This window comes from Triticum urartu, chromosome 6A, assembly GCF_056163025.1.
Source record: "Triticum urartu cultivar PI428250 chromosome 6A, HENAU_Tu73, whole genome shotgun sequence".
In the NCBI taxonomy this organism is placed as follows: Eukaryota; Viridiplantae; Streptophyta; class Magnoliopsida; order Poales; family Poaceae; genus Triticum; species Triticum urartu.
Window position 1 is genome coordinate 458897945 of NC_141878.1, and position 21874 is coordinate 458919818.

The 21874-nt window shown below is 46.0% G+C and overlaps 2 long non-coding RNA genes across 4 annotated transcripts; one reads left to right on the forward strand and one right to left on the reverse strand.

Moving 5' to 3' along the window:
- The first annotated feature begins 7019 nt into the window (after positions 1–7019).
- Positions 7020–9600, forward strand: LOC125514064 (uncharacterized). 3 transcript variants are annotated; one of them, XR_015608493.1, is made up of 2 exons: positions 7020–8411; positions 8499–9600. It is a non-coding gene; the product is annotated as an uncharacterized LOC125514064 (long non-coding RNA). The 3 variants fall into 3 exon arrangements; XR_007286252.2 differs by having other exon boundaries at positions 9193–9600; XR_015608494.1 differs by having other exon boundaries at positions 9198–9600.
- Positions 9601–10042: 442 nt separating this feature from the next.
- Positions 10043–12696, reverse strand: LOC125512298 (uncharacterized). The gene is made up of 3 exons (XR_007285287.2): positions 12588–12696; positions 11619–11702; positions 10043–11451 (listed from the first exon to the last, which is right to left on the reverse strand). It is a non-coding gene; the product is annotated as an uncharacterized LOC125512298 (long non-coding RNA).
- Positions 12697–21874: the final 9178 nt, after the last annotated feature.

The following is a 21874-nucleotide window of genomic DNA, read 5'->3' on the forward strand; positions in this document are numbered from 1 at the left end:
GTCGCCGCCCCGCCCGCCACCAACATGCCGCCCGAGGTCGTCTCGATTTCCGCGCCGGTTTTTTTTCGAAAAACCGTTCGGTTTTTCCGTCGGTTTTTCGTCAGTTTTTAGTTTCGGTTTTTTAAATAGATCGGTTTTTCCGATTTATTTAATTAGCGAGCGTTCGTCCGTTCGTTCGTTCTAACGAACGTTCGTCGTTTTTCTTTTTCTCGGATTAAATCCGCGATTTTTCTGATCGCGATTCCTGATCCAATTTTCGTTTTAGTATAACTTTTCGCTCGTTTATCGGAATCAGGCGATTCAAGCGCCTGGAGTTTCGTCTCGAAACACTCTATCTGTTTAACCAACTTAAACAAGTTTTCGCTACTGTAAAAATTGCCTTATATCCAGATTAGTAGAATGAAGTTGTTTTCTTTCGCTGTTTGACTTTCCTTGCTTCGTTCGATTTGATCCTTTTTGCAAGCCGGAGTTCTTAAGTTGAACCTTCTGGTTAGATCTCTTATTTGGCTTTTACCTGTGCATTAGATGAGTACTTATTGTATGTTTGTTTGTTTGTCAGCGATAGAATACCCGGAGTGCGCCGCTTGTTACTTCGAATCGTTAGGTTTCCCAGATCATCAGCAAGGCAAGTAACACTTTGATCATACCTTTCCTACTACCCAGTTTTATTGCATTAGATCAATCCTCACACATTGCATGATTATGATCTAATTAAATTGTGGGATGGGAAGTAGTTGAGGTAGTACCTATTACCTGTTTACTTATCAAACCTTTGGGAGTTACTTCTACGTTTGCTTATTATGCCATGCTATGCTAGTAGACGTGGATTGGGTGAGTGATATCCATGACAGATGTGAGTTTGTTAATTAATGGTTTATCTAAGGTGGCAACTTAAACACACATCTGGGTGGATTGAGGCACCTGGGTATTCCAGGATTTGCATGTTTTCTTTTGGACCGCCACCCAGGCTCAAAGGGATCATGAGACTATTCATACTAGAAACTTTCGTGTGCAGTTACAAGCTATTATGGGCTCTAGCATAGTTGACTAAGTCGTGTGAACTCTTAGAGTGGTAGACTAGCAGATGTAGGGGATGTAGGTGGTATGGTCTACCCGATCGTAAGGTGATAGCGCTTCTGAAAGACTATGTCTCGGTCATCCGTCTTCTCAAACACCATGTAGTGCGAGAAACCAAACGGAGGCGATCGAGTCTTGTGGGGAAAAGTGCGCAAACCTCTGCAGAGTGTAATAAACTAATCATGGTTAGCCGTGTCCCCGGTTATGGACATCTTGAGTATCTAGTACTTGGATTATCATGTGAATCTCAACATGTTACTCTAAATTAATTTTGTTGGGTTTTGTTTAATGATGATGCTTAATTGGGATTGAGAATGCTGTCAACCATTCTCAATGTTTAACAACTACCATGATAGTTAAATAAATTTATTCCTTTGAAGTGGGGAAAATTGGCTTTACGCAAAACTGTAACCATAGAGCTTTCCACCAGCCAGATATGCATATAGTATAGTTGTTTCATTCCATTACTTTCTATGTGTTACCTTACCAGCATATTCCATGTGTTGACCCGTTTCGGGATGCAACGTTAATGTTGCAGACTTTTCAGACGACGATTAAGGAGTTTTTAGGTCATGGTTCTATACTCAGTGATGCCGTTGGAGTTGATGGACTCACTTATCTTCCAAGTCTTCCGCTGTTATCGTTACTAGATGGCCTTAAGCCATATTTATTGTAATAAGTTCTCTCTTGAGACACTCGATGTAATAAGTGTGTGATTGCTACTCTGCTATAAATCCTCCGAGTAATGTGTGGTGTCAGCATTACTGATTCAGGGATGACACCGGAGCACAGAGATCAGACTGTTTGAGGTGTGGTCGCTACAGAGATGGTATCAGAGCATACGCTGACTGTAGGACACGACCACTAAGCTAAAGACCTAGATCTCTATTCACTCTCTTCTCTTCTGACTCCTTATCTTTTCTACTCTTTTAGGTTGGCGGATGCAAGGAACAAGTTCACACAACCGGATGAAGATACACCCTTTGGACGTCACTTGAAGGAAGTCACTAGATACCTGAACATAGGAGTACCAAGCTTCACCGGAACCTACAACGCCACTTTACCTGAAGAAGAGCGCTGGATGATTCAAGTTCAAGTTCTAGGAAGGACGTTCATGCCAGTCACTGAGCCCATAGAGTTTTCTTTTGATGCACCAACTTGGAGTCTAGGAAAGAGCATGGTAGCTCACATCGCCATGGGACGCATTGGAGAAGTCTACCGCAATAATCTCAAGGATACTATCTACCAGATTTGTGGGCGCCGAGATGAGCACTGGGAGATGGTCAGCACCAGAAAGGATAGATCAATTGCAGCTTTTATCCAGGAGTTAAACCAGCACATTAGACGACAGGAGAACCAGATGTGCGCCGACATGATAGATCTGAAGAAGGCTAAGACAAGAATCAAGGAACTGGAGGAAGAACTCAAGGCTACACGTGAAGATTATGAAGAAGAAATTGAAGTATTGGTGGAGAAGAATGAAGATCTGATCAAGAAGATCGGGATATTTATGGGAGACCCTACACCAGTAGATGAAGACAAAGAACCCAAGGAGATTAGCCTGGAAGACTACATCATCATCGACGACACAGACTCGGACCCAAACGAAAGCGATGATGACTATGTTGATAAGCTGGAGCAGATATCATGGAGTCTGCAACCGAAGAATATTTCTAGTAGACCACCTCATCAGTAGTAGTAGTCCACCATGTAAATATAGTAGTCCGAGCACTTTTCCGATAGTTAGATCGATTGTGTGCCCTTATTTGATTGAATGAAGTGCATTGTTTGCTTTTGCCTCATGTGCATATGGGTAGTGTTTTCTCTTTAGACCCCCTCTATTCTTACATCTCATCTTTTCTAAACCCTCAGATGCCTCCGAGACGTGACCCCGGATTTACCTTTCCACCGGAGCTCACCCAGTTGATCCAGCAGCAGAACACATTGATGCAGTTGCTAGTCCAGAATCAGAACCAGGGGAACAACAACAACAACAACAACAACAACCCACCACCACCACCTGTTGATCACTTAGCCCGTTTTCTTAGGCTAAATCCGCCGGTGTTTTCCAGTAGCACCGAGCCAATAGTAGCAGATGATTGGCTCCGCAAGACAGCTAGAGAGTTGACCACAGCAGGATGCACGGATGCGGAGAAGGTGAAGTTTTCCGCACATCATCTTGAAGGACCCGCAGCATCATGGTGGGAGAATTTCACAGCCACTTTCCCTGTCGACACTGTCACACGGGACCAGTTTCAGCAGGCCTTTCGTACTGCCCATGTTTCAGTAGGAGCTATGGACATGAAGAAGCGTGAGTTTCGCAACTTGTGCCAAGGAGGATGGACAGTAGGCCGGTATGTGGAGGACTTTAGTAAGTTAGCACGTTATGCCCCAGATGACGTTGCTACAGATGCAGCTAAACAAGAGAAGTTTCTGGAAGGACTGAATGATGAGTTGAGCATGCAGTTGATGGTAGCAACTTTCAACAACTACTAGGAGTTGGTAGACCGTGCTCATGATTGAAGGCAAGCAGCAACAAATTGAGAATCGCAAGAGGAAGTATGGACAAGGAAAGTACAATTCAAGAGCTCAGCAAGAGGAAGTATGGACAAGGAAAGTACAATTCATCTTAAGGGGGGTAGGTTTGTAACATCCCAAATTTTCAATTTGGAATGTTATACATTAGATCATCAATGCATATCATATTTTATTTTGCTTTTGCTTGATCCTAGAAATTTCTATGCAACTCAAGGACCCACGGAGAGAGTTGGGGATTTCGTTATTTTCATATTTGAGTTTTCTCAAATTTTGAGAATAGGATCATTTGATTTTGTTATTTTATCGTCAATTATTTCTATTACAAAAATATGAGAGAGGGAATAAAATGACTTTCCCAAAATAAAGAAATATTGAGGATTTAATAATAAAATCAAATAAGATTTTATTTCGGAGTTTTTCGTTATTTTATTTGAATTTAGGAAAAATGTGTGTTTTTCAAAATTGCATTTAGGCCCCAAATAAATGTTCACCTTGTGCGGCTTGATTTTAGAAGCCCGGGAAAATTCATTTCAGGATTTTTGGAGTCCGTTTAGTATTTTTTTTTATTTTTCTTCCACGCGTAATTATTTATATAAAAAACGAACCGACCTAACGCGCCGTATCCGACCCGGACTCCGGCCCGACTAGGCTATATAAGCCGGAGGAGGAGGCCCAACCCCAGCCAAACCCTAGCCGAGCCGCCCCCAGCACCGCCCCGCCGCCGCCGCCACCGCCCCGCCGCCGCCGCCGACACGCTGCCCGAGGTCGTCTCGATTTCCGCGCCGTTTTTTTTTGTTTTTTTGAAAAACCGTTCGGTTTTTCCGTCGATTTTTAGTTTTGGTTTTTTTAATAGATCGGTTTTTCTGATTTATTTAATTAGCGAGCGTTCGTCTGTTCGTTCATTCTAACGAACGTTCGTCGTTTTTCTTTTACTCGAATTAAATCCGCGATTTTTCTGATCGCGATTCCTTATCCGATTTTCGTTTTAGTATAACTTTTCGCTCGTTTATCGGAATCAGGCGATTCAAGCGCCTGGAGTTTCGTCTCGAAACCCTCTATCCGTTTAACCAACTTAAACAAGTTTTTGCTACTGTAAAAATTGCCTTAGATCCAGATTAGTAAAACGAAGTTGTTTTCTTTCGCTGTTTGACTTTCGTTGCTTCGTTCGATTTGGTTCTTTTTGCAAACCGGAGTTCTTAAGTTGAACCTTCTGGTTAGATCTCTTATTTGACTTTTACATGTGCATTAGATGAGTACTTATTGTATGTTTGTTTGTTTGTCTGCGATAGAATACCCGGAGTGCGCCGCTTGTTACTTTGAATCGCTAGGTTTCCCGGATCATCAGCAAGGCAAGTAACACTTTGATCATACCTTTCCTACTATCCAGTTTTATTGCATTAGATCAATCCTCACACATTGCATGATTAGGATCTAATTAAATTGTGGGATGGGAAGTAGTTGAGGTAGTACCTATTACCTGTTTACTTATCAAACCTTTGGGAGTTACTTCTACGTTTGCTTATTATGCCATGCTATGCTAATAGACGTGGATTGGGTGAGTGATATCCATGACAGATGTGAGTTTGTTAATTAATGGTTTATCTAAGGTGGTAACTTAAACACACATCTGGGTGGATTGAAGCACTTGGGTATTCCAGGATTTGCCTGTTTTCTTTTGGACCGCCACCCAGGCTCAAAGGGATCATGAGACTATTCATACTAGAAACTTCCGTGTGCAGCCACAAGCTATTATGGGCTCTAGCATAGTTGACTAAGTCGTGCGAACTCTTACAGTGGTAGACTAGCAGATGTAGGGGATGTAGGTGGTACGGTCTACCTGATCGTAAGGTGCTAGCGCTTCTGAAAGACTATGTCTCGGTCATCCGTCTTCTCAAACACCATGTAGTGCGAGAAACCAAACGGAGGCGATCGAGTCTTGTGGGGAAAAGTGCGCAAACCTCTGCAGAGTGTAATAAACTAATCATGGTTAGCCGTGTCCCCGGTTATGGACATCTTGAGTATCTAGTACTTGGATTATCATGTGAATCTCAACATGTTACTCTAAATTAATTTTGTTGGGTTTTGTTTAATGATGATGCTTAATTGGGATTGAGAATGCTGTCAACCATTCTCAATGTTTAACAACTACCATGATAGTTAAATAAATTTATTCCTTTGAAGTGGGGAAAATTGGCTTTATGCAAAACTGTAACCATAGAGCTTTCCACCAGCCAGATATGCATATAGTATAGCTGTTTCATTCCATTACTCTCTATGTGTTACCTTGCCAACATATTCCATGTGCTGACCCGTTTCGGACTGCAATGTTAATGTTGCAGACTTTTCAGACGACGATTAAGGAGTTTTTAGGTCATGGTTCTATACTAAGTGATGCCGTTGGAGTTGATGGACTCACTTATCTTCCAAGTCTTCCGCTGTTATCGTTATTAGATGGCCTTAAGCCATATTTATTGTAATAAGTTCTCTCTTGAGACACTCGATGTAATAAGTGTGTGATTGCTACTCTGCTATAAATCCTACGAGTACTGTGTGGTGTCAGCATTACTGATTCAGGGATGACACCGGAGCACAGAGATCAGACTGTTTGAGGTCTGGTCGCTACACAGACGGACCGCTTGATGACTTCCAGCCGAGGGCAGGCATCCACAAGCCGCCTCACCAGGCCAAAGTAGCTGTTTGGAAGGGCTTCGCCAGGCCACATCCGGACTATAAAGCCCTTCATGGCCTGTTCGGCCGCCTTGTGCAGCTCGACCAGTTGCTTCAGCTGGTCCCTCACAGGCATCGGGTGTTCGGTCCCAGTATACTGAGACCAGAACAGCTTCTCCGTCGAGCTTCCCTCCTCGGCTTGGTAAAACTTTGCGGCATCCGACACGCTGCGGGGTAAATCTGCGAATGCTCCTGGAGAGCTCCGGATTCGGGTAAGTAACAAGTAATTTACTTTCATATGATTGCTTTACATATTGAATGCCTTACCCGCCGCTATCTTCCCCATCGCCTCAATCTCCTGGAGGGCCTTGTGGGCTTCAGCCTTGGCATTCTTTGCGCTCTCAAGGGCCGCGGCAAGCTCAGACTCTCGCGTCTTCGAGTCAAGCTCCAACGCCTCGTGCTTCGTCACGAGAGCTTGGAGCTCTTGCTGCATCTCGCCCACCCGCGCCTCTTACTTCTCCCGCTCGGTGCGCTCCTTGGCCGCTTTGTCTTCGGCTTCGGACAGTGCTTGCTTTAGGGTCGCCACTTCGGTCGTGGCCCCTAGCAAACTCATGATGATCCTATCATTCTGCAATCGCATCTTATATATATATATATATATATAAGGTCGCGCTATTCGCCACCCTGGGTGAGGAATAGTTATTCCTCACCCCAGCCGCCTAGTCGAACCAGACACGGTACAACCACGAAAGAAACAGAGCTGGAAACATAAAATTACCTCGGGCATGAATCGTAAAGTTACATGATGAAGACCTCAAGTAGGAAAAAAGCAGCACGAAGTAAATTTACCCCTCGTCTAAACGAACTCCATGGATCGTGGGAGGGGTCTGCCATTTTCCACGCCTTCTCGTCCAGCCCACCGCCACTACCCCGATTTGTTCAGCGTGCAGCCAATACGGTTCCCCAGAACCAGCCGTGCGGTTCACTCTATCCTGTGGTCGAGAGCAGGCTCCGGTAGCTTTACAGATGGGAAGAGATCACCGGCGGGATCCAGTTGAACAGAAGCGGCGGCGCCAAGTTGGACCCTGATCTCAGCGCCAGGGCAGTGGTCGCCGTATCGATGCGCTCCCCGAGCTCGGGCCATTATCTTGTATCTCCTCCCATCCTAGCCTAACTGACTGAATCTGGATCCAAAGATTTCATCGGCAGTCGTTGAGTCGTCATGGTCTAGGTATGGTCGACCTCCTCTTCAAGTTTGGTCACTGGCTCCTACTTCATGCGCCCATGAGCACCAGGTCCGCATCTTGCCTCTCTCGAATCTGGTCACCTGGCCGCATCCACCCCCTGGTGACATCCCTAAGTACTTTTGATAAACAGGAGTTTGTTTGTTTTGACAGGAGTGCATCAGAATTTGTGTGTTATGAGTTTGGCGAATATCTTTCAGCGAATCAATTGTCCTTCTGTAATGAGAGCATAACGAAATGACTATGTTTTGAGAAATAAAACTTATTATGCTATAAGGTCTTATAATGCTAGAACAAGTCGATGCACTATGTTTCTGAAATCAGTAGCAAAAGTATGGTAGGTAATTTTGTTGTGGGAGCAGAGTTTAACAGTCAATTAGTTTTTCTTTTGCTGTTGTTTAGAAATTTCCATATCATGTAGAAGGCTAACTTGATTCTCGGTTCATACAATGACCATGTTCTTGTTGTACTGCAGTTTTGCATCGTAATCAGATTTTGGGTTCGCTTGGTTTGATCAAAAACCAGATCAAATTTTTTAAAGTGAAGAGAGGGATTTATTGAAACAGGAAAGTTCGCCCCTAATGCTTTGCTATACGCAACCGAGGAAAGTTCTGCTCTCTCTTAATCTTGCTACCTGCCACAGAGGAAATTTCTCCCCTAACACTTTGATTTCTCTGTATTTCGTGCATGTGTTATGCAGTGGACAAGTGAGAAAAAGTCGTGGTCTATTTGACATGAAGAAGTTGAGGGAAACTGTTGCAAACCATGATGTTTTCCTTATATCCAATTGATTTGGTTGCCGGACCCCATCGCCACTACACAATCACATATGGAGGCTACTACTTATTTGGAGAATAAAGATACCAATATGTTTAATCTTTTCAGGTACACTTGTAGATTGAAGAAGTAGCTTGATCATTGTTGTATTATATATTTCATAGTTTTGACATAAACTTTCTCACATCTACTCAGTTGATTTGGTTGGGAAGCTCAACGGTCTATGCGCTAGACTCGCTACTGTTGTACATCAGTATTTTTGCCAGTGTACTATCCAATTCTTAGCATTCTTCTGTCTGTCAGTAACAAAACAGGGAATCCTTATTTTGATTTTTGCAATTGTGTTATGCTGGTGCATCATATACCAGAGGTTCATTTATGGATATATCTGCATTATGGTTTAAAACGAGGTTGCTTATATCTAAAGGATTTATTCAAGAAAAAAAATAGACCAAATTGCTAGTAGGTCCGATTTTGTTTGAACTAAATTCTTTCAGTCTTGGATGCCGCTTTATCTCCAGTGTTATGCTGAATCAGATTTTATTAGAGTCAGGATATATCTTTAGTTTGCATGTCAAAAATTGTCTTTAGTTTGTCATATTGTTCAACTGGACATGACAAGAAACTCTTGTTCAAGGTGTTCTCAAAATGCTGACTTCAGATGTTCTCTTTGAGAAACTATTGACGCAGAGAAATACTGATCTTCTGCCAGTTTTGCATATTAAGAGCTATTGCTTGTTAATATCTCGCGAAGTTTCTTTGTGAAAGTTACAGTTTTGCACATTTCCAAATGAGTTCTATTGATATGGAAGGCAAGGAGAAAGAGATCAAATTTTCCTTCTCGTTCTCATGCAGCCTCTGAACTAACTAATTCAGTATGAACTAATAGTGCAGGGGTCTACAGATGCATCACCACCAAGGAATGCGTTGCGAGGAAGCACATGGAGTAGTGGTGCTGCAACACTGGTGCTCATGTCACCTACTAGAACAAGCACAAGCACAAGCACAACCATATGCAGTCTCTTGACCTATCGATGCTTGTGTGAATTCATAAGCCTGACTGAATCTGCTGATGCCAGAAGGAACTCTGAATTCGTATGCCATGTATGGAACATGTCATTCAGATGGTCTTTGGTTATTCATCTAACAAAATATATGGATGCAAGTGAAATTTGTAACAAGGCAAAGATTTTTGTTTCGTTTTGCATGAACACGGCAAAGATTTCACTGTCGTATTTTTCATTATGTATAGTGAATACTTTATTGGGCTGCAATGCATTTACCATTTGAATTATCATGTCGATAAAATCGCTCCATGCGAGCGGTTGTCAAATTTCCTTGTAAAAGTACCACTAGAAGTTTGTTCTTCTAATTTGTGTGTGCTTTCATCAAATAGTGATAGGCTTATCAATAAGTGCCTTATTGAGTGTATCTGATAAAAAAAATATGGTTGATTTCATGGTTTGTGATTAATCCTTTGCATTTTCCTCCAGTGTTTTTATAGCAGTTGTCAACCCGATCATCAGGTTGTGTGTTAACTCACTAGTGGACCACACAGAAAAGTTTCTTTGTGTTCAACTCATTATCTCAAGACCACACAGAAAAATATTCTTTTATGTTGTTGCAAAGACATAAGAATTACTGGATTGATACATTAGTCCACATAAGAACTACTCAAAAAACACTTGAATTTCATTACATAACTAGATCAGTTTACAATGAACAAAGATGATGTGAGTTCGTCATACACAAATCAGACACAATAAATTCAATATGCTACTTGAGAAAGTCGCATCTAAATAATCAATATCTACATACAAAATTACCTTTCTGTAGTACTACACTCTCCCATCAATTTCTACAGACGAAACTACCTTTCTATATTTCCAATTAGGGGTTGGAAAATCCACATCTAGATGACCCTAGAGCTTCTGCGAACATGTATTTCCAGTTAGCGCTTGCAACATCCTCATCTGGATGACCATACAGGTTCAGCAACGATATCTGAAAATGTTTCAGAGCTTGGACAATTGTTACGTGTACACGTTTCATTGCAACTCCTCATGACTACTCTGTTCCTGTTTATTTTCTTGGAGATGCATGTCAAAATGTAAGTTAAAAAGAGGAACATTAGTTTGAAAGGTACTCCCCATAATCCATCAAACACATATTACAACGAACTAATAAATATGACAAGGAACTAAATAAGCACTTGTCTATGACAGTGGTAAATAAGCCCCAACAAAGAAGAAATTAATCATAGTTGAATAGATAGCTCTGCAAGATAGAAATAATGGGTTAAAGATGGGCAAAACCAATACTTCACAGTATACATGTAAATCTGAAGAATACCCACGGAAGGGAAAATTATATTTGTTGTGAAAAGAAATAAAGTAAATATTAAATAATGCATAAATTGGACAAATAAGATTCTTGTTCCAGTAATAGATGACTGATGTATATCTTCAATAGGCGGATCATTTTGTCGATCGATATTGTGCTCTATGCACTTAATTTAGAGGCTATCCATTTTTAGGATGCATTGTTGAACAAAAATGAAGGTAATTTCAGTTTTTATTAGAAGGGAAAAGATTGTCCACACAGAAACTATCTGAATAAATTAGAGAAACTTGTGTACACGGTGGTGCAGTACAACATATTACTATGTGTGGAACATGGTATTATCTATCATGTCCGAATCTAGGCCAGCATTGTAAATTCAAACCTGATTGTAAGAGCTGTTGTGTTTAAAGAGGTAAACATGTGTATACATTTTTTGCGGTTTAAGCTTTTGTATACCAGCAGTTGAACAAGGAGTGAAACATGGGAAGAGAACCTTGATATGCAGAAACTGTACATTTGTGGGAAGTTAGTGTTGTCGAAATATTACTGTGATATTTGATTCATCAAGTAATGGTGCATGAGAGCCAACAAGATAAATAAATCAAGAGAAATGTGTGCAGGATTTCAACTACAAAAGGTTAAAGTAGTTGTTCATACCACACCATTCTATCCAAACCTGTATCGAAATTACAAGTTCTTCCATTCTGTATTGCCCAAAGCCCCAAATAATCTAGGGACTAGAATGCACATGAGCCAATGCACATCTGTCTTTGAGTTCCTTGCTAATTGCAAAGAGAATGCAGACCTGAACAAAGAAGTGGGCACTAATTTGCATTAAACTGAGGAAACACTATATGTGCACTGAAAACATATCCAGTTGAACATCTGCTCAGTGCTTCGACCATTTGCGAATAAATTCAGCAAAACACATAAATTATATTAACATGAGCTTCTTTACTGGCAGAGCAATACCTGCATACATAGAGAATAGCCCAGTCATGAATCTCGATTCCATGAGGTCGTTGAGGTGAGCTCTTGCGAGAGATATAAAGTTACCTGCACATCGGATTGGTATTAGGCCAGGGAAATAAAACAAAAAATTGTCTACTCTAAGCAACTTGCCCAAAACCAAACTGTTTGTGTCTAACATGGCTAAGTGAAAGAAGTTACTAATTGTTCAACGCACTACTGATATTATATATTCCAGTCAAAGTGCAAAATGCTACAGACTATGAACAAAACAATACACGATTAGTAGAATAAATTCAGAGGCAACCAATTCCCACACGATTATAGCTGTCAAACTGAGAAGAGATAACCAAACAGCGATTGGATCACCAGTACAAAGTATTTCTGCATGGCATGCCTCGTCAGGAGTTACAATGGGACTTCTAGAGTTGAAATAGAGCAGCATATCAAATTAAGGATTTGAGAAAAGAACCACGGGGAATCAACCCCGTGCACAGACAAGCTGTGAAGGGATTTGGATTGACCGATTGGGTTGACCAGCGTCGTACTGGGGCAAGCAGATCATGAAGAGGTCGCGGTCGACCACCACATCAACCACCGCCGCGGCGAGCCTACCACCATGCGCCGTTTTGCCCAACACTGAGGTCACGCCCCGCTCATCTCGCCGCTGCGTCCACGGACATTGCAGCCGAGCTAAAACCCGCCGAGTACCACGCGTGGCACCCTGCCGTCCCCATGTTGCCCATCCTACCCGTGGACCACCGCCTCGTCTCACCCACCGGGTTCGCTGATCCGCCGACGGCCGATCCCCATGTCGCAAGTCAGTTTCCGTTGACGACCGCAAGTCAGGCACCACGATTAGAATAGGAACCGGGGAGTGGAGAAACTCCTAACCCGACGAACAGAATATGTTTTTGCCAACTTATTTTTGACGGTAACCAGAAAACTTACGTCGGTAGAGAGAAGTTTTACCTCGCGCGAGGGGTTACGGTGGAAGGCTCGACGCTTGAGGTGCAACGCGCAGGTGGGATCGCACAGAGGGAAAGTATGGCTTGGTCACTGGACTGGGATGAAGAATTACTTATTCTTCACCTTGGGTACTTAATAGACTTATATATGAGATGGAGCGTACCGCTTCGTTAGGGTTAGGCGACCCCTGGGCGATTGCCCAGCCGCCGCCGCCATCACCCGTCGGGCCGGCCGTCAGGCAGGTCGACATCGCTGCCACATGCGAGGCGTTGCATTGTGGCCCTGTTGCGGCTTCGTCCGCCTGTGACTCGGAGGGACGTGGAAGCGGAACTCGCGAGAAGGTTGTGATCAATTCTATGTCGTTTCAATCTGAGAAGCTCGACGGCGTGCTGCCTCTGGACTCCAAGTCCGTCGTCGCGGATCCTGTACTTGGTATGGGCATCGGCTCAACGTCGACATACATAAAGAAGTATAGGGCTCCCATACTGGGACAGATTGATCTGAGGGCGAGGGAGCCGCCTGACCCTGACACATTGCGCATCTCCAAGGGCGACCTGCTGTTGGGTTACTCGACGTGGTCCAAGCCGGCAACACCTCCAGCGTCGCTTTCGCTGATTCCTGTGGTGAACTTGGCAGCTGGTGGGGGCGAGAACGGGGCACCCGATGAGGGAGTTACCCGCCCGAAGCCAGCTACGGAGGAACCCCTGGATAAGCGAGCAGCGAACCTGGACCTGCACGCTTTGGAGATCGTTCAGGAACAACTTGTATGCAGCAAAGTACACGGAACAGCAGATGAGCAGGACGTCAGTGCCCAGGGAATTATCACATATGGTCAGACTATGGTTTGTGGGGATCAGTATCGGGGTAGGATGGAACAGTGGATTGTGGAAGAGGATTATGTGGCTGAATCGGTAACTGAAGTTGATCACTCTCTATCTGAGCATGTCAAAACCATACGCCTGAAATTAGCAATGGATATGATTCCGGTGCTGAGGGACTTGAGCAACGTGGTTGCCTCTTTTGCTAGCCTTGATACGGCCATGACGGCTGCGGAATTCGTACTTGGGAAACACATGGAAGCGGATAAGGAGCCGATAGTGTACCAAGGAGAGCAGCACAATGCGATGGTACTCTTTGCAAATGAGGCAGGCAGCCAAAAGAGAAGAAAGGTGGAGATGGACATGCAGATGGACGTCGAGACGGTGGACCAGCACACACAGTGGGAAGCGACCGGCCCTGGGGCTGCCAGTGACCTGACGGGGCCGAGTGTGGCACCCCGTCAGGAGCAATGAATTACCTCAGCTGGAACTGTCGGGGAGCGGCCAACAAACCGACAGTTCACGATTTGGTGGGCCTTGCGAGGACCGTCAAAGCTAAATTGGTATTTCTTAGTGAAACTAGAGTTAAAGCTGAAAAAGTCCGTCGGTTGAGAGGTAGACTGGGTCTAAGGGGTTTCGCAGGTTGTGACAGTAATGGTCTTAGTGGTGGTTTGGCTCTTTTTTGGTGTGATCAAATTTTCGTGGATGTTCAGGAAATTAACGAAAGATACATTGACGCTTATGTTCGTGTGTCCACAACTGACCCGCTTTGGCGTTTGACATGTGTGTATGGGGAACCGCGGGTGGAGAACCGACACTTGATATGGGAGAAAATGGAAATGCTGAAAGCTCGCTCACAGTTGCCATGGTGTGTGATAGGTAACTTTAACGAGGCTATGTGGTCGTTCGAGCATTTTTCTATCTCTCCAAGAGCAGAAAGGCAGATGCTTGCTTTCAGGGATACTTTGGAGATATGTGGCTTGTCAGACTTAGGGTTCGCCGGCCTACCGTTCACTTACGACAATAAGCAAGCTGGCCGGCGCAATGTGCGAGTCCGCCTTGATCGTGCAGTGGCTGACAATAGTTGGCGTGACATTTTTTCAGAGGCTCGGGTGGTACATCGAGTTAGCCCTTGCTCGGACCACTGCCCAATTGTTCTCCAGTGTGATAAAGAAAATGATCCAAAATCAAGGGTATGGCAGAGACGCTATGAAATTATATGGGAAAGAGACTTGAGCTTGCCGGAAAGAATTCAGAATGTGTGGGCAAAGGTGGGCAAGAAAGTTCACCTGGGAGACGTCCGCCGAGGGCTGCATGAATTAATGGCTGCACTGCACCTATGGAGCAAAGCAAAATTCGGGAGCGTGATTAGGGACTTGGAGCAATCCCGGACAAGGCTTGAGGAGCTTATGAGGATGAATGCTGACCGCAATGAAATAAGGGACGTACAGGATCATATGAACGAGTTGCTCTACAGAGAAGAATTAATGTGGCTACAAAGGTCTCGTGTGGATTGGTTACGAGATGGGGATCGTAATACGAAATTCTTCCATCAAGGGGCTGTGTGGAGAGCAAAAAAGAACAATGTAAAATTCCTCCTTGACGACGCAGGTAATAGGCATGAGAAACATGAGGAGATGGGCAGTTTGTTTGACTCTTTTTTTCAGTCTCTGTTCACATGCGATAAAAGCCTTGTGCAGCAACCCCTTGTGCAGCTCTTTGAACAGAAGGTCTCACAAGAAATGAATGACATGCTATGTGCAGAGTTTAGTGATAAGGAGATAGCTGACAGCTTGTTCCAGATCGGGCCCTTGAAGGCACCAGGTATTGATGGCTTCCTGGCACGGTTTTTTCAGAGAAACTGGCTGACAGTCAAAGATGAAGTTATACATGCAGTCAAGGAATTTTTTCGTACGGGAGTGATGCCGGAGGGGGTGAATGACACTGTTATAGTGCTCATCCCAAAAGTGGATGATCCAATGAGGGTGACCGATTTCCGGCCAATTAGTCTCTGCAATGTCATCTATAAAATTGTGGCTAAATGTTTGGTGAACAGGTTGCGTCCCATTCTCGATGGCATAATCTTCCCGCGACAAAGCGCCTTTGTCCCAGGAAGGATGATAATAGACAACGCCCTCCTGGCCTTTGAGTGCCTTCATTTTATGCAGCATGAAAAGAAAGTGGAGAACAGCTACTGCGCGTACAAATTGGATTTGTCCAAAGCATATGATAGAGTGGATTGGGTCTTCTTGGAGCAAGCGATGCTAAAGTTAGGCTTCGCTCACCGGTGGGTTCAGTGGATCATGACATGTGTGACCTCGGTGAGATACTCCGTAAAATTTAATGGAGCCATCTTAGATTCATTTGCATCGTCACGTGGGCTACGGCAAGGTGATCCATTATCCCCTTTTTTATTTCTATTTGTCGCTGATGGACTTTCTGCTTTGTTGAGACAAGGAATAGATAACCGTAACTTCCAAGCTCTAAAAGTTTGCCCAAGGGCTCCTGCTATCTCATACTTGCTTTTCGCGGATGATACATTGTTATTTTTCAAGGCAAACCAGGAGCAGGCTCAGTACATAAAAGGTGTGATTAATAGCTATGCACAGGCTACAGGGCAACTCATCAACCCACAGAAGTGCTCCATCCAATTTAGTGACGCATGTCCAGCCACGGTGCAGCAAATTATCAAGCAGGAACTTGAGGTGGTGCAGTCTGAATTTGAAGGTAAATACCTTGGCCTTCCAACCCCGGATGGGAGAATGCATAAAGGCAAGTTTCAGATGCTGCAAGCTAGTCTCACAAAAAGGATTGCGGCGTGGGGAGACACCATGTCACAGGCTGCAAAAGAAACTTTAATCAAAGCAGTCCTGCAAGCTATCCCCACATACATCATGGGAGTGTTCAAATTACCAGTCTCTGTATGTGAGGACCTCACAAGATTGGTTAGAAATTTCTGGTAGGGGTCAAAGAATGGGCAGCGGAAAACCCATTGGAAGGCATGGGAAAAAATGATTGAGCCAAAGGGAAGGGGAGGACTCGGTTTTCGGGACTTCCGTATTTTTAACCAAGCCTTGCTCGCTCGTCGGGCTTGGAGACTACTCACAAAACCGAACTCCCTTTGTGCCCTCGTTTTAAAAGCGAGATACTATCCTAATGGTTCCCTAGTGGACACTGTTTTTTCAGGCAACGCTTCACCTACTTGGCATGCAATCCAACATGGAGTCGAGCTGTTGAAAAGGGGGCTCATCTGGCGAGTTGGCAATGGCGAGCAGGTGCGCATATGGCGTGACCCCTGGTTGCCCAGGCCACCATCCTATCGCCCAATAACGGTGTGTGCTGCGTGCCGCCTTCATCGAGTGAGCGAGCTGCTGGATGGGAATGGGCGCTGGATCCATGAACTAGTGCAGCGACACTTCCACCCAATCGATGCTACATGTATCATGCAGATCAAGGCTTCACCGACACACCAGGAAGACATTCTGGCATGGGCGCCGGATCCCCGTGGCATTTTCTCCGTGCGCAGCGTGTATCACCTCGGCGTCAACTTCTCTTCAAGCACCAACATGGGTGCAGCGAGCAGGGCACCGGACGGCACTCGTGCCGTCTGGAAGGCAGTGTGGGGGTGCCCTGCTCCCCCGAAGGTACGTACCTTTGCGTGGCGCCTAATAACCAATTCCCTAGCGACTATGGAGAATAAAGCTAAGAGAAATCTAGAAACCACTAATATTTGTTTGCTCTGTGGAATGGAATCCGAGGATACATACCACGCGATGTGTAGGTGCCCTCTGGCCAGAATGCTTTGGGAAGCAATGGAGAAATCTGAATGCATGCCGAGACTCGAGAACGTCACCAATTCTAGAACGAAATGGGCTCTTCACTTCCTGAATCAATGCACTGAAGAGCAGCGGCTTCCAGTGATCATGACGTTGTGGCGTAACTGGCACGTCCGCAATGAAGTGGTTCATCATAAACCTGCCCCGACCATTGAAGCATCTTGCAGATTTTTGTGCAGCTACATCAAGAGTCTTCGTTGTATCCAGCAGCACCCTACTGAAGATGTAGTTAAAGGCAAGATGGTGACTGTGAACGGCCACGACAAGAGCAAAAAGAAGAAGCCAATAAACCCGAGTGCCTGCCCAAGACCGCCAGAACATTGGGCTAAACCTGCTGCTGGTTGGGCAAACTGCAGTACCTCTGTTCTCCTCGAGCTGCCTCTTCGCAAGGCCGAGCTCCTTCTCAGACCCCTCAAGGTCCCGCTTCAGTGCGGCGACCTCCGCAGTCAGTGCGGAAGAGGTCAGCAGCGAAGCCTGCATACGCATATAGACATACTTATATTAGACTCCTGCGGATATTATTTGATCCTCTATTCGGCTTTTCTTTGTGAACACCAAACAGAGCATCAGGGGCTACTGTCTATATGGTAATATTTTTCCTATATTTTAAATACTTACCTCAAAACCTGTTAAAAGGCTGGCACAGGCTTCAGTCAGTCCGCTCTTGGCGGACTGAACCTTCTTGATCACCGCACTCATAATAGTGTGGTGCTCTTCGTCGATGGAAGCGCCGCGAAGCGCTCCCAGCAGGTTGTCCGTTGCCTCTGGATGGACAGAGGTCACCGGCACAGGCGTCTTACCCCTTTTGGAAGGGAGCCGTCTGCCCGAGTCCGGAACCGTTGGAGTTTCCGGCGCAGTGTTCGGCTGAGAGCTGAACTTGGAGCCCCCAGGAGCCTTGCTCCCTTTGCTCCTGGAGTCTGGAAGGTCGCCTTGAGGCGCCTTCGGAATTGTCTCCCCCGGCTCGGTGCCCCTTGAGACAATACCTCGGCATTGTCCGTAGGGCAAGGGGAGGAGGCTGTCGGAAGTGGATCGCTATCCATATCCGACGAATCCAAGGAGCCGTCCGATGAGGATATGTCGATACGAGCTTGGGGCGGTCTGCATAATCATATTCGGCGTCAAGAGAAGCAGTGCGACAAAGGTATGCTATGAGTTACTCTGGTATCCGAATACTTACGACTTTGCCAGGGGCTTGGCCCTGAGCAGCCACTCTTCTTCGCCTTCAGCGGCGGTGGTGGAGCAGTCCGGAAGGAGAGTCCTTCCTTTCTTGGACCCTTCGGCCTCCCCGATTGGGGCGGCCTTCCTTTTCTTGTCTCCCCCGGCTGGAGGGGGAGCATCTTCATCTTCCTCCTCGTCTTCATGCGAGGAGGGCGTCGCGGAGTTATCGGACGATGAGTCCGATATCACCTGGCGCCGGGAACTCTTTCGGGTTCCCTTGGCCTTCTTCTTGGTCTTCTATAAGGAGCCGGAGTCAGCATCTCCGTCAGGAGAGCGTCCGCGGTGTCTTCGGGCAGGGGGGCCGAACAGTCGATCTACTCCGATGCCTCCACCCAGTCCTGTTAAAGGCATGAGAGCTCAGACCCCGCACATGGTTAAGCTATGGGAAATAAATATCCTAGCAAATGTGCAGAACTTACCGGATTCGCAGGGCGCTTCGCGCTTAGCCCGCGGTCCTCGGTGAGAGAGGGAGGGACCTTGGCGCCCTTGAATTGCACCCTCCAGACGTCTTTGTGCGTCGTGTCGAAGAGCTCGCTTAGAGTCTGGTGCCGGGCCGGGTCGAACTCCCATAAGTTGAAATCCCGTTGCTGACACGGGAGGATCCGGCGGAAGAGCATGACTTGGACTATGTTGACAAGCTTAAGTTTCTTGCTTGTCATGTTCCGGATACATTTCTGGAGTCCGTCCAGCTCCACCGATGAACCCCAGGACAGGCCCTTCTCCTTCCAGGAAGTGAGCCGCGTGGGGATTCCGGATCGAAACCCGGGGGCCGCCACCCAGTTGGTGTCGCGCGGCTCGGTGATGTAGAACCACCCCGACTGCCACCCCTTTACAGTCTCCACGAAGGAGCCCTCGAGCCATGCAACGTTGGGCATTTTTTCCACCATGGCTCCGCCGCATTCCGCTTGTTGGCCACCTACAACCTTCGGCTTGATATTGAAGGTCTTCAGCCATAGGCCGAAGTGGGGCCGGATACGGAGGAAAGCCTCGCACACGACGATGAACGCCGAGATGTTGAGGTGAAGTTCGGGGCCAGATCGTGGAAGTCCAGCCCATAATAGAACATGAGGCTGCGGACAAATGGATGGAGGGGAAACCCCAGTCCGCGGACGAAGTGGGGGAGGAAGACCACCCTCTCATGGGGTTCAGGGGTAGGGATGACCTGCCCCGCGGCTGGCAGCTAGTGCGCGATGTCCGCGGCTAAGTATCCGGCTCCGCGCAACTTTTTGATGTGCCCGTCCGTGACGGAGGAGGCCATCCACTTGCCTCCCGCTCCGGACATGTTTTGGAGAGAGTTGAGGAGGAGGATGCGGACTTGGGCGCTTGAGCTCGAGTGCGCAAGAATGGATGAGCAAGGAGGAAGAAGGCATGGGTAGAAAAAGGTGAGATCTTATCCCTTTATAAGGGCGGACTAAACTATGCGCCCCCACTAGCCTGGTAAAACTCGCTTATCCCCCAAGCACCGTAATTGATGGCGCGGTTGGGTTACCCACGTCCGTATTGATGAGAATCCCGTAATAAGGGGAACACGATCTCTGCTTCGACAAGACGTGTCAAGAAACCGCTTCGCGTTATGTGCGGGGCTGGTTAAAGAAAAACGGTTCAAATAATTACCGGGCCGTGGCGTGATGTCATGCTGCCAAAACGTGTCAGCAGATTAGATTTGTGGTAATATTATTCTCTCTACGGTGGTATGTGGAACTTATTTTGCAGGGTCGGACACTATCCTTGTATTCAAACTCTTCTGTGGTGTATTCGGAGGAGGAACCCGCCTTGCAATGCCGAAGACAACACTGCGCGCCGAACTCATCGTCATTGAAGCTTGGTTTAGGGGCTACTGAGGGAGTCCTGGATTAGGGGGTCTCCAGACAGCCGGACTATATCCTTTGGCCGGACTGTTGGACTATGAAGATACAAGATTGAAGACTTCGTCCCGTGTCCGGATGGGACTCTACTTGGCGTGGAAGGCAAGCTAGGCAATACGGATATGTATATCTCCTCCTTTGTAACTAACCTTGTGTAACCCTAGCCCCCTCCGGTGTCTATATAAACCGGAGGGTTTTAGTCCGTGGGACGACAGACAATCATACCATAGGCTAGCTTCTAGGGTTTAGCCTCTCCGATCTCGTGGTAGATCAACTCTTGTACTACTCATATTATCAAGAATAATCAAGCAGGACGTAGCGTTTTACCTCCATCAAGAGGGCCCGAACCTGGGTAAAACATCGTGTCCCCTGCCTCCTGTTACCATCCGCCTTAGACGCACAGTTCGGGACCCCCTACCCGAGATCCGCCGGTTTTGACACCGACAACGAGAATGAGGACGAGCAGCGCCCATATACTCTGTGGCGCCTGGCAACTAATTCCGATGGATCACCTCTTCTTGTGTGTATACAGCTCACTGATGATGTTACTGCTAAGGAAGCAGGTGTAGTCTCCCATGGAAGCACTCCCCGGACCTATTCCAACACCCGTTGCATGGTATTCGGGATGGATACTAGTGTGCTAGCGCCAACTCCTTCTCCCTGGTACAGAATTGATAGTCTTGGAGAAAACTCGCTCTTCCTTGGACAAAACTATCCGATGGTGGTGAAAGGCGATCCAACTGCTGTTGACAAAACGTTAACAGTACCATTTATGAGAAGCAACTATGTCTATACCTCGGACTATTGGGTGGTTCTTGTTGGAAATATGCCCTAGAGGCAATAATAAATTGGTTATTATTATATTTCCTTGTTCATGATAATCATTTATTATCCATGCTAGAATTGTATTGATAGGAAACTCAGATACATGTGTGGATACATAGACAACACCATGTCCCTAGTAAGCCTCTACTTGACTAGCTCATTGATCAATAGATGGTTACAGTTTCCTGACCATGGACATTGGATGTCGTTGATAACGGGATCACATCATTAGGAGAATGATGTGATGGACAAGACCCAATCCTAAGCCTAGCACAAAGATCGTGTAGTTCGTATGCTAAAGCTTTTCTAATGTCAAGTATCATTTCCTTAGACCATGAGATTGTGCAACTCCCGAATACCGTAGGAGTGCTTTGGGTGTGCCAAACGTCACAACGTAACTGGGTGGCTATAAAGGTTCACTACAGGTATCTCCGAAAGTGTCTGTTGGGTTGGCACGAATCGTGACTGGGATTTGTCACTCCGTGTAACGGAGAGGTATCTCTAGGCCCACTCGGTAGGACATCATCAAAATGTGCACAATGTGACCAAGGAGTTGATCACAGGATGATGTGTTATGGAACGAGTAAAGAGCCCTGCCGGTAACGAGATTGAACAAGGTATCGGGATACCCACGATCGAATCTCGGGCAAGTACAATACCGCTGGACAAAGGGAATTGAATATGGGATTGATTGAATCCTCGACATCGTGGTTCATCCGATGAGATCA